This window comes from Mus caroli, chromosome 16, assembly GCF_900094665.2.
Source record: "Mus caroli chromosome 16, CAROLI_EIJ_v1.1, whole genome shotgun sequence".
In the NCBI taxonomy this organism is placed as follows: Eukaryota; Metazoa; Chordata; class Mammalia; order Rodentia; family Muridae; genus Mus; species Mus caroli.
The window spans coordinates 992,559-1,000,689 of NC_034585.1; the positions used below are offsets into that span (position 1 = coordinate 992,559).

The following is an 8,131-nucleotide window of genomic DNA, read 5'->3' on the forward strand; positions in this document are numbered from 1 at the left end:
TCTTTCTTTTTTTTTTTTTTTTTTTTTTTTTGGTTTTTCTAGACAGGGTTTCTCTGTATAGCCCTGGCTGTCCTGGAACTCACTTTGTAGACCANGCTGGCCTCNAACTCAGAAATCCACCTGCCTCTGCCTCCCAAGTGCTGGGATTAAAGGCGTGTGCCACCATGCCCCGCTACTTGTTTTCTTAAAATATTTTATTCTAAAATGAATGAAAAAATAAATAAATTATAAAAAAAAATTTATTCCATTTTTGCCTTTGTGAATATGTGTGTGAGTGTGTGCATGTGACTACAGGTGTCTGTGGAGAACAAAAGATGGTGTTTGCTCCACTGAACTGGAGTTACATTTGGCTGTGAGATGCTTGGTGTGGGTGCTGGGGACTGAGCTGCCATCTTCTGGAAGAGCAGCAAGTACTCTTAACTTCTGAGACATCTCTCTAGCCCTACACACACCCCTTTTTTTCCATAATGATTTCACTATGGTTGCTTACTGCAGCTTGGGATAAGTGGAGAGGTCATGTATTGGAACGTGGGCATCCACTTATGAATTTATTTTGTGTATATCTCTTGTCATCTCTGCCACCCTATGATATTATGCTTCTGTGCCTCTGAGACCAAGGGAATCCACATCTTACTGGGGTGTCAGGCAGGTGCTGAGCAATTGTAGAACACTGCAAACATCTGTTAAAATCACTCCTTGATGTTGATGCTAAGTTCTTCAGTTCCTATTGTAAACACTCCTTCGGTTTCATTTTCTTGCCGATAAGCAGAACCTTTGGGGAACTGAGACCATCCAATTCCCTAATCAGCTGCTGTTGGACTTGGTTTTGCTGACTTAAGTAAAAGAATTGTCAAACTGAGTTTGAGCCAGCTGGGCTGTATTGTGCCAGCACCAGCCACCTAGAGAAAACTAATGATTGCAAGCTTAAAGATTGTCAGCTGCTGAAGGCACAGCTTCTTCAGCAAGGGCTGTTTGAAAGTCTGCTATACCAACCTATTGCTTAACAAGAGCCCCAGTGAACTCTAAATAATCTTGCAATTATTTCTATTTAGGGAAGAGGGGAAACAGGATTTCTTGTGGCCTAGCAAAAAGATGAGTGTGATTGGTCTTAAAAAGCTAGGCTCTGAATGGTCCAAGTTCGAGTCTCAGTATCTCTCATTGGTGCTTAAGAGGCAAGACTGTGATTGGCCAAAACAAATAGCTGAGGTTTGTCCAAAGCAGATGGCTATGACTGGTTTCTCTTCCAAACACCCTTGTCAGGCTGTGTAGGGTCAACTCATGGGTTTGCCACAAGACTTCTCTCAGCTGGCATAGCTGCCATAGTTCTACCCGGCAGCTTCTTAACTGGATGAATTTTGGTTTTGTGTTATTTCTGTTCTTCCCTCTTTTCAATAGAGTTGGCCAAGAGTTAAGATGGAGAAGGCAGCAGAAACAGAAGTGGAAATGGAGGGTTGTTGGAGAACCCTGCTCTTAAGGTCACAGTCTGCCATATCTGATTAGCTCTCTGAGCTCCCTGCAAAATGGAGGACTTCCTTCCTCAGAGGAGCTTCCCGTTCTGTGACTAACCTTACTTAGAGAGTGTCTCTGGGCACAGATGCCTGACTTTATCTGTGGTGTGACTCTGAACAGAGCTCTCTACAAACTCTGGATGCCTCAGTACATGAGTTCCACTCTAGTTTCCCACCTGAATGATAACTGGGTGCTGTGTTATAACCAATCCACCATTCCTGCCCATATGGTAAGTAGGTAATGTGTTTAGGACCAATCAGCCCTATCCACCCATACCTGAAAAGCCTTATATACCCTACCCCTGGAAGAGTAAAGTAGAGCTGTCTCACTGACCATGTCCCTGCAAGTCTATCATCCTCACAGCCCTCTGAACCTGCTTTCTGCTCTTGCTTCCTCTGCCTTCATGAGCTGGTGGCCAGCGACCTCTGAGGAGAAGAGAGACCTACAATAGGTGACTCAAGAGGCAGCTGTGTGGTTCGTGGAACCACCAGGTCAAGGCAGCCAACTATTTGACATCAGAAAAGGAAGTTGAACAGATGAAGAAAAGCCAGCATAGGAAGGACAGTGGATGCAGAGAGACAAGAAAGAGCAAAGAGCTGAGACTGAGGGAACCAGAGAAGAAAGACTGCAAGGACCTGGGCACAGAACTGCCAAGTCTTCAGGGTCTTAGGGTCTGAGACTCTGAACCAACACTATAACCAACCTTGCCTCTTAGCACTGATCTCCATCCTTCTGCGAGGCCACGAGGAAAAGAGCTTTTCTTTTAGCCTAGGTGCACATCTTTGTAAGGTCATCTTGAATTCACTGAGACTCGTGAAATCAAAAGGTCCAATACAAACTGTTTGAACCAGCCTTCGGGAGCCCATATGATCATCTGTAATCATCAGTTAGCTTTCTTGAGGTGTCTGTGGGGTGTTCCAGATGTCTGGTACTGGCAGAAGAACAGCCATTTGGATGACAGTCCTTTCCTTAAAGACAGGTAGGCATCAAGAAAGAGTCTAAGGCAGCCGTCAAATGAAGAGTCACACTGGACCACCCTGAACATCTTTGCTTACTTTTAGAACCACAAACATTAGAAGGAGTGCTTGCCTTTAGCTAAGTGTTAGTGCTAAAATCACTAACAGTGGTTTTAACAGCTGTTGGTTTTACCAGAGCCCAACACCTGTATAGTGCCCCAATAAGAGATGGGTCTCGGGCTGGTGAGATGGCTCAGTGGGTAAGAGCACCTGACTACTCTTCCGAAGGTCTGGAGTTCAAATCCCAGAAACCACATGGTGCTCACAACCATCCGTAATGAGATCTGACTCCCTCTTCTGGAGTGTCTGAAGACAGCTACAGTGTACTTGCATATAATAAATAAATAAATAAATAAATAAATAAATAAATCTTTAAAAAACATTAAAAAAAAAAGAGAGAGATGGGTCTCTTTAATCTATCTTGCTTCCAACTGGCACCCATCAAGTGCCCTAATGATCACACCCACCCCCCAGGAGAACACCTGACTGCCTCCACTTTGTTAAAAAGCCCTACTGAGCTGGGCAGTGGTGGCGCATGCCTTTAATCCCAGCACTTGGCAGAGGCAGGTAGACTTCTGGGTTTGAGGCCAGCCTGGTCTGCAGAGTTTCAGGACAGCCAGAGCTACATATTGAGATCCTGTCTAGAAAAACAAAACAAAAGGAAGCCATAGGAACTGAAGGACCTTAAATCGTTATGATATCAGGACACCCATTGGTGCCAGGACAGATCTAGCAATGAATAAATTAGGTAAGAAAAGAGGTGGTACTCTGGTTTTTGGAAATGTTCACCATGAAAAGCTCTGATAATATAGCACAGTGGCAGAGTTCTTGTCTAGCATGCTGGAGATCCTGGATTCAATCCCTAGTAGTGCGTCCTCTTTCAACAACAACAACAACAAGAACAACAACAACACAGAAAAGAAGGCTCTGAGGAGAGCTTACATGAACCACTTTCTTGTAACTCTGTCCCAATAAAATCCAGCACCCTGGTCCTGCTCATGGAGAAACTGCCTTCATACTTTGGTCATCAATTACATTATCTAGGCTGCTTCCAGAACTTGTTGGTTTTGTGTGAATAGTGTTGAGTAGGAAAAGATTCTGCAAATTTGGTTAAAACTTCTAGTGTGGAACTCTTCCTAGCTTGTGGGTGCATCGTGCACCTGAATAACAGAGAGGTAGAAAGAGAACATTTGTTGGGTTGGGGAGACATAACTCTGCAAAAGGAAGGAGCTTTTTTATGTCCTCCTTGCTCAATGACACGGAGACCTTTATATTTATTATAAAGGTGAGGCGCAGAGCCAGGCAGACTCTAAGCTATCCTCACCAAGTATGCTGGCCTACTTCCCAGCCATGTGGGCCTTTCCTGCCTTCTCAGGCTTGCTCTGGCTCCTCCTCCTTCACTCCTGTTCTGTTTCGTCTCCTTCCTCTCCCACCTGAGATGCTCTCCCTGTCTCTGGCCTCAGAAGTCCTGCCTTATACTCTCCTGCCCAGCCATAGGCTATTAAGCTCTTTATTTAACCAATCAGGAGGTGATAGAGAATAATATTTTATAAAATACTGAGTCATACTAAAGTCGAGACTGGAGCTGGACCTCTGGGTACAGGAATCAGACTAAGAATACAGAGTGCACAGAAATGTCCCTCAGCATAACTCAGTAAGAGAGCTTACTCAAAATCTAGAATTCCATCTCCAGCACAAAACCAAACCAAAACTTTAATAGTTAAAAAAGTAATTAAGTGCTGGGCAGTGGTGGCGCATGCATTTAATAACCCCAGCACTTGGGAGGCAGAGGCAGGCGAATTTCTGAGTTCGAGGCCAGCCTGGTCTACAGAGTGAGTTCCAGGACAGCCAGGGCTATACAGAGAAACCCTGTCTCGAAACACCTCGCCCCCCACAAAAGAATCTAATAATTCTTCCCCAACAAGTTACATTCCTAACCCGTTGTGTTTTTGTTTCAGCACTGACAAATGCTCACACTGTAGCCTAGGTTGCTCTTGAATTCTCCAACCTCAGCCCCACCCCTGTCCCCCACCGAGTGCTGGGATTCCAGGCTTGAGCCCCCACTCTCGATCAACAAGCAGTTGGCTTTTGCTGACACGCCTCCTTCCTCTCCGGTTAATATTACTACTCCCCACTCCGAAGCTTTCTCGGAAGGCAGGGTCGGCTCGCCCACGAGCCTCCCGCTAGCTGCCGCGCGCCTGGGGGCGTGGCCTGGTGACTCCGCCCCTCGCTGCGTGCGCACGTCCTACCGTCCTGGCGCTCGCCCTCTCGGCTGCGAAGGTACAGAGAGAGTCGCAGACGCGGGGACTGAGTGACCTGCGGAGCTACTGACGGTGAGTGGTCCGCTCTGTGCCCGGTCCTCTCCTCCCGGCTCCTTGCATGGCGGCGGCCTTCTTCGAAGCTCTGCTCCGCTGTCTCCCCGCGACTCGTCCTCAGCCCGAGGGGACGTCGGGCGGGGGGTGGCCGGAAGCGGGCTGAGGCGGGCGAGGGAGCGAGCGGGAGACTGGGGGTCGGAGAGGGGGCGCCGAGCGGACCTTGAGCGTCAGATGAGCCCGAAACCGCGGACGTCGCGCTCTAGACGGCCTTTGAGCTCCATCCCCAAGAGTCCTCTGGTGTTCCCGTGGGCACAGCCCCTCCCAGCGTCACGAATGCTCTTGAGGTGACTCCGGGGTCGAAGTTAGTGCAGCAGCGCAGCACATGAGCCTACCTGAGGTCCCAGAGGAGCCCGGGGCGTGGCGGCCTTCTTGGTCAGCCTTCAGTGGCTCCCCTCGGTGGCAAGATCCCTTAGAATCCCTATGGGGACTTGATGAGTGACCTGTGGTTCCGAGTGCAAGACTGGGAGGACTCAGTCGTAGATGTAGCCGGTTGGTCTGGACCAGGAGGTCACCTGTCACCACCAAAGCACAGAGCTCCAGGTGACTTAATTGTTCTGTAAGAACTGCCGGGACCGCCTTGCACACTGCTTGCACAAGGACTGTCTGTGTCATGCCGTTTAAATTGGTTCTGAAGGACCAGTTGTGGCCTGTGTTCAGTTGTGGGCACCGCAAACCAACTAGAGGAGGGAGTGTTCCCGAAAGACAGAAACATCATATACTGTCCAGTTGAGGGAGAGCGCTTGCTCTTCAGTCCTTTCTAAATCCTTGAGTGTTTTACCACCTATAAAGTGAGATTGTTGAGAGACTCGTGAAGTAAATCCACTAACATCCCACAGGCGAGATAACGGCCCGGAGATCTTAGTTATGCATGGACATCCTGTGATTTTTCAGAAGTGGATTAGAGATTAGAAATGGTTTTGTTTAAGTGGTCATACTGGCCTTAAACAGTCCAGTCATGTAGAAGGTTTTGTGTGTTCCTATTTCTGGTATAGTGCTACAGTTTATAATAGTTATTATAAATGTCATTTAATACATAATTATAAAGATTATTTTGGCGATGCAGTTTGAACAAGATGAGCATGTATTTTACTACTGAGCCCACAACCCTACCCAGTGTTTTGTGTTTTGAGAAGGAAATCTTGCCATGTAGTGTGCACTAACTGAATTTGAGATCCTCAGGCTCCTAACTGCTAGGATTATGATGAGCTTGCACTATAGTGCCCAGCCTAAATCTTTTTTCCCCCTCTTTGAGTCAGGCTCTCTCAAAATTATTTAGTCCTGTCTTTAAACTGTCTCTATAGACAGGCCTCAACTCACAGAGATCCCACTGCCTCTGCCTCCTCTGTGCTGGGATTAAGGTATGTACATCCATCATGCTGTTTTGTCAATGTTTTTAGTTTCTTTGAAGAGTAAAAAGTATTCAGTTTTTTCTTTTTTTCCCAGAAACATCACAAGACATAATCTGTTTGCTAGGAGTTCCCAGTTCAGTAGGATATTTATAAATTCACTTGATAAAAATTGGTAAACATTTGCTGATAAAGTGCCTCAGCCAAAACACTGATTAGGGTGTGAGGATCTGTGAGCCTTGGAAAGTTGTGTGTTTACTGAATGGCCTGATCTCACTGGGGACCTGAAGAGGAAATCCTGCAAGGCCCCTGGTTTGACTTGAGTTCCTTTCTTTCTTTGCTTGTGGCAGTCAGTTGAGACGTTGAGTCACTAGATATAGGAATATGAGTGCTCTACAATTGCTAAAGCCACTGAGCTACAGAGGTCAAATGTTAATTGTCTTTAACTTAGTCAGATGTGTTGAAACTTGGCAGACTTGGATAGTTGGGCCTACCTTGACTTTTAAAAATTCCTTTAATAGCTGACTGTACTGGACAACTGCCCTTTGCATCAGAATTGCACCAAAAACTGGAATATCACCCTTCCAGAAGGCAGATCTTTTAGAAACTGTAATTGCATAATTCAGAGTAAAATTCATAACTTAGCTTTTCACTCCTTGGAGAAACAAAACAAAATAAAACCTCAAATGGTCTTTGAATCTTACTGGCCATAGTTAAGTAAAAAATTAAATGTATTCCTTTTTTGGATGCTTGGGAAGCAACCAATGGGAATTTCGGAGCTGGTATAAGACAGTGATCTGCTGTAATTCCAGCATTTGGAGTTGTTCAAGGACATTCTTGACTACTTATGTCCATTGGTGTTTTTCCCACGTTTGTGTCTATGTGAGAGTGTCTGATCCCCTGGAACTGGAGTTAAAGACAGTTATGAGCTGCCATGTGGATGCTGGGAATTAAACCTTTAGAAGAGCAGTCAGTGCTCTTAACTGCTGAGCCATTTCTCCAGCCCCCTAATACCAGTTCTTGGCAATAGAGAGAGATTTTTTTGCTTGCTAAAATTTGTAGCCAGGCATTGGTTTTTAGACTTTTTTTTGTAGCATCTGAGCTGGAGTTGGGGTGCAAGGTAATCTACTTGAAAATTCAGGAGCAGCCAGACAGTGGTGGCATATGCCTTTAATTTCATCGCTTGGGGGGCAGAGCAGGCAGATCTCTGAGTTCAAAGTTCAAAACCAGCCTAGTCTATAGAAAGAGTTCTAGGATAGCCAAGGCTACACAGAGAAACCTTGTCTTGAAACAACAACATTACATGTATGCTCATCAGGGAGGTCGGAGCACAGCTTGTGGAGGTTGGTTCTCCTTCCACAGTGAGATCTAGGGATCAAACTCACATCGTTAAGCTTGCACTGTTACCAGAGGATCCATCTTGCTGTCCAAGAAAGAGACTTTTTTTTTTTTTTCGGTTTTTTGAGACAGGGTTTCTCTGTATAGCTCTGGCTGTCCTCCTGCCTCTGCCTCCTGAGTACTGGGATTAAAGGCCTGAGCCACCACACCTGGGTAGAAAGAGACTTTTTTAGTTGGCTGTTTAAATTTTAAAAACTGAGATGGGGGTTGTTGAGGTTGGAGAGCTCCGTGTTGGTTCTTTCTTTACAACCATTTGAGTCCCAGGGATCAAACTCAGGTGGTCATGTTTGGTGGCCTTTCTCCACTCTACTCTCACTGGCCCTGTTTTGCTTTTGAGATGAGGCTTTCACTTTGTAACCTAGAGTAGACTTGAACTGGAGATCCTTCTGTTTCAGCTCTTTGAGTGCTGGTATGACAGTGTTTCCCATTACACCCAGTTAAAAAATGCATGCCCTGCTTTTTTATTCTTAATTTTTTTTTTTTTTTT

At 45.8% G+C, this 8,131-nt stretch overlaps 1 protein-coding gene across 1 annotated transcript in view; it reads left to right on the top strand.

Moving 5' to 3' along the window:
• The first annotated feature begins 4,752 nt into the window (after positions 1-4,752).
• Positions 4,753-8,131, top strand: part of Hmox2 (heme oxygenase 2) — a 37,283-nt gene continuing 33,904 nt past the window's right edge. The window contains exon 1 of the mRNA XM_021185273.1: positions 4,753-4,858. The gene's annotated coding sequence lies outside the window, so the exon portion shown is untranslated. The remainder of the gene's footprint in view (positions 4,859-8,131) is intronic.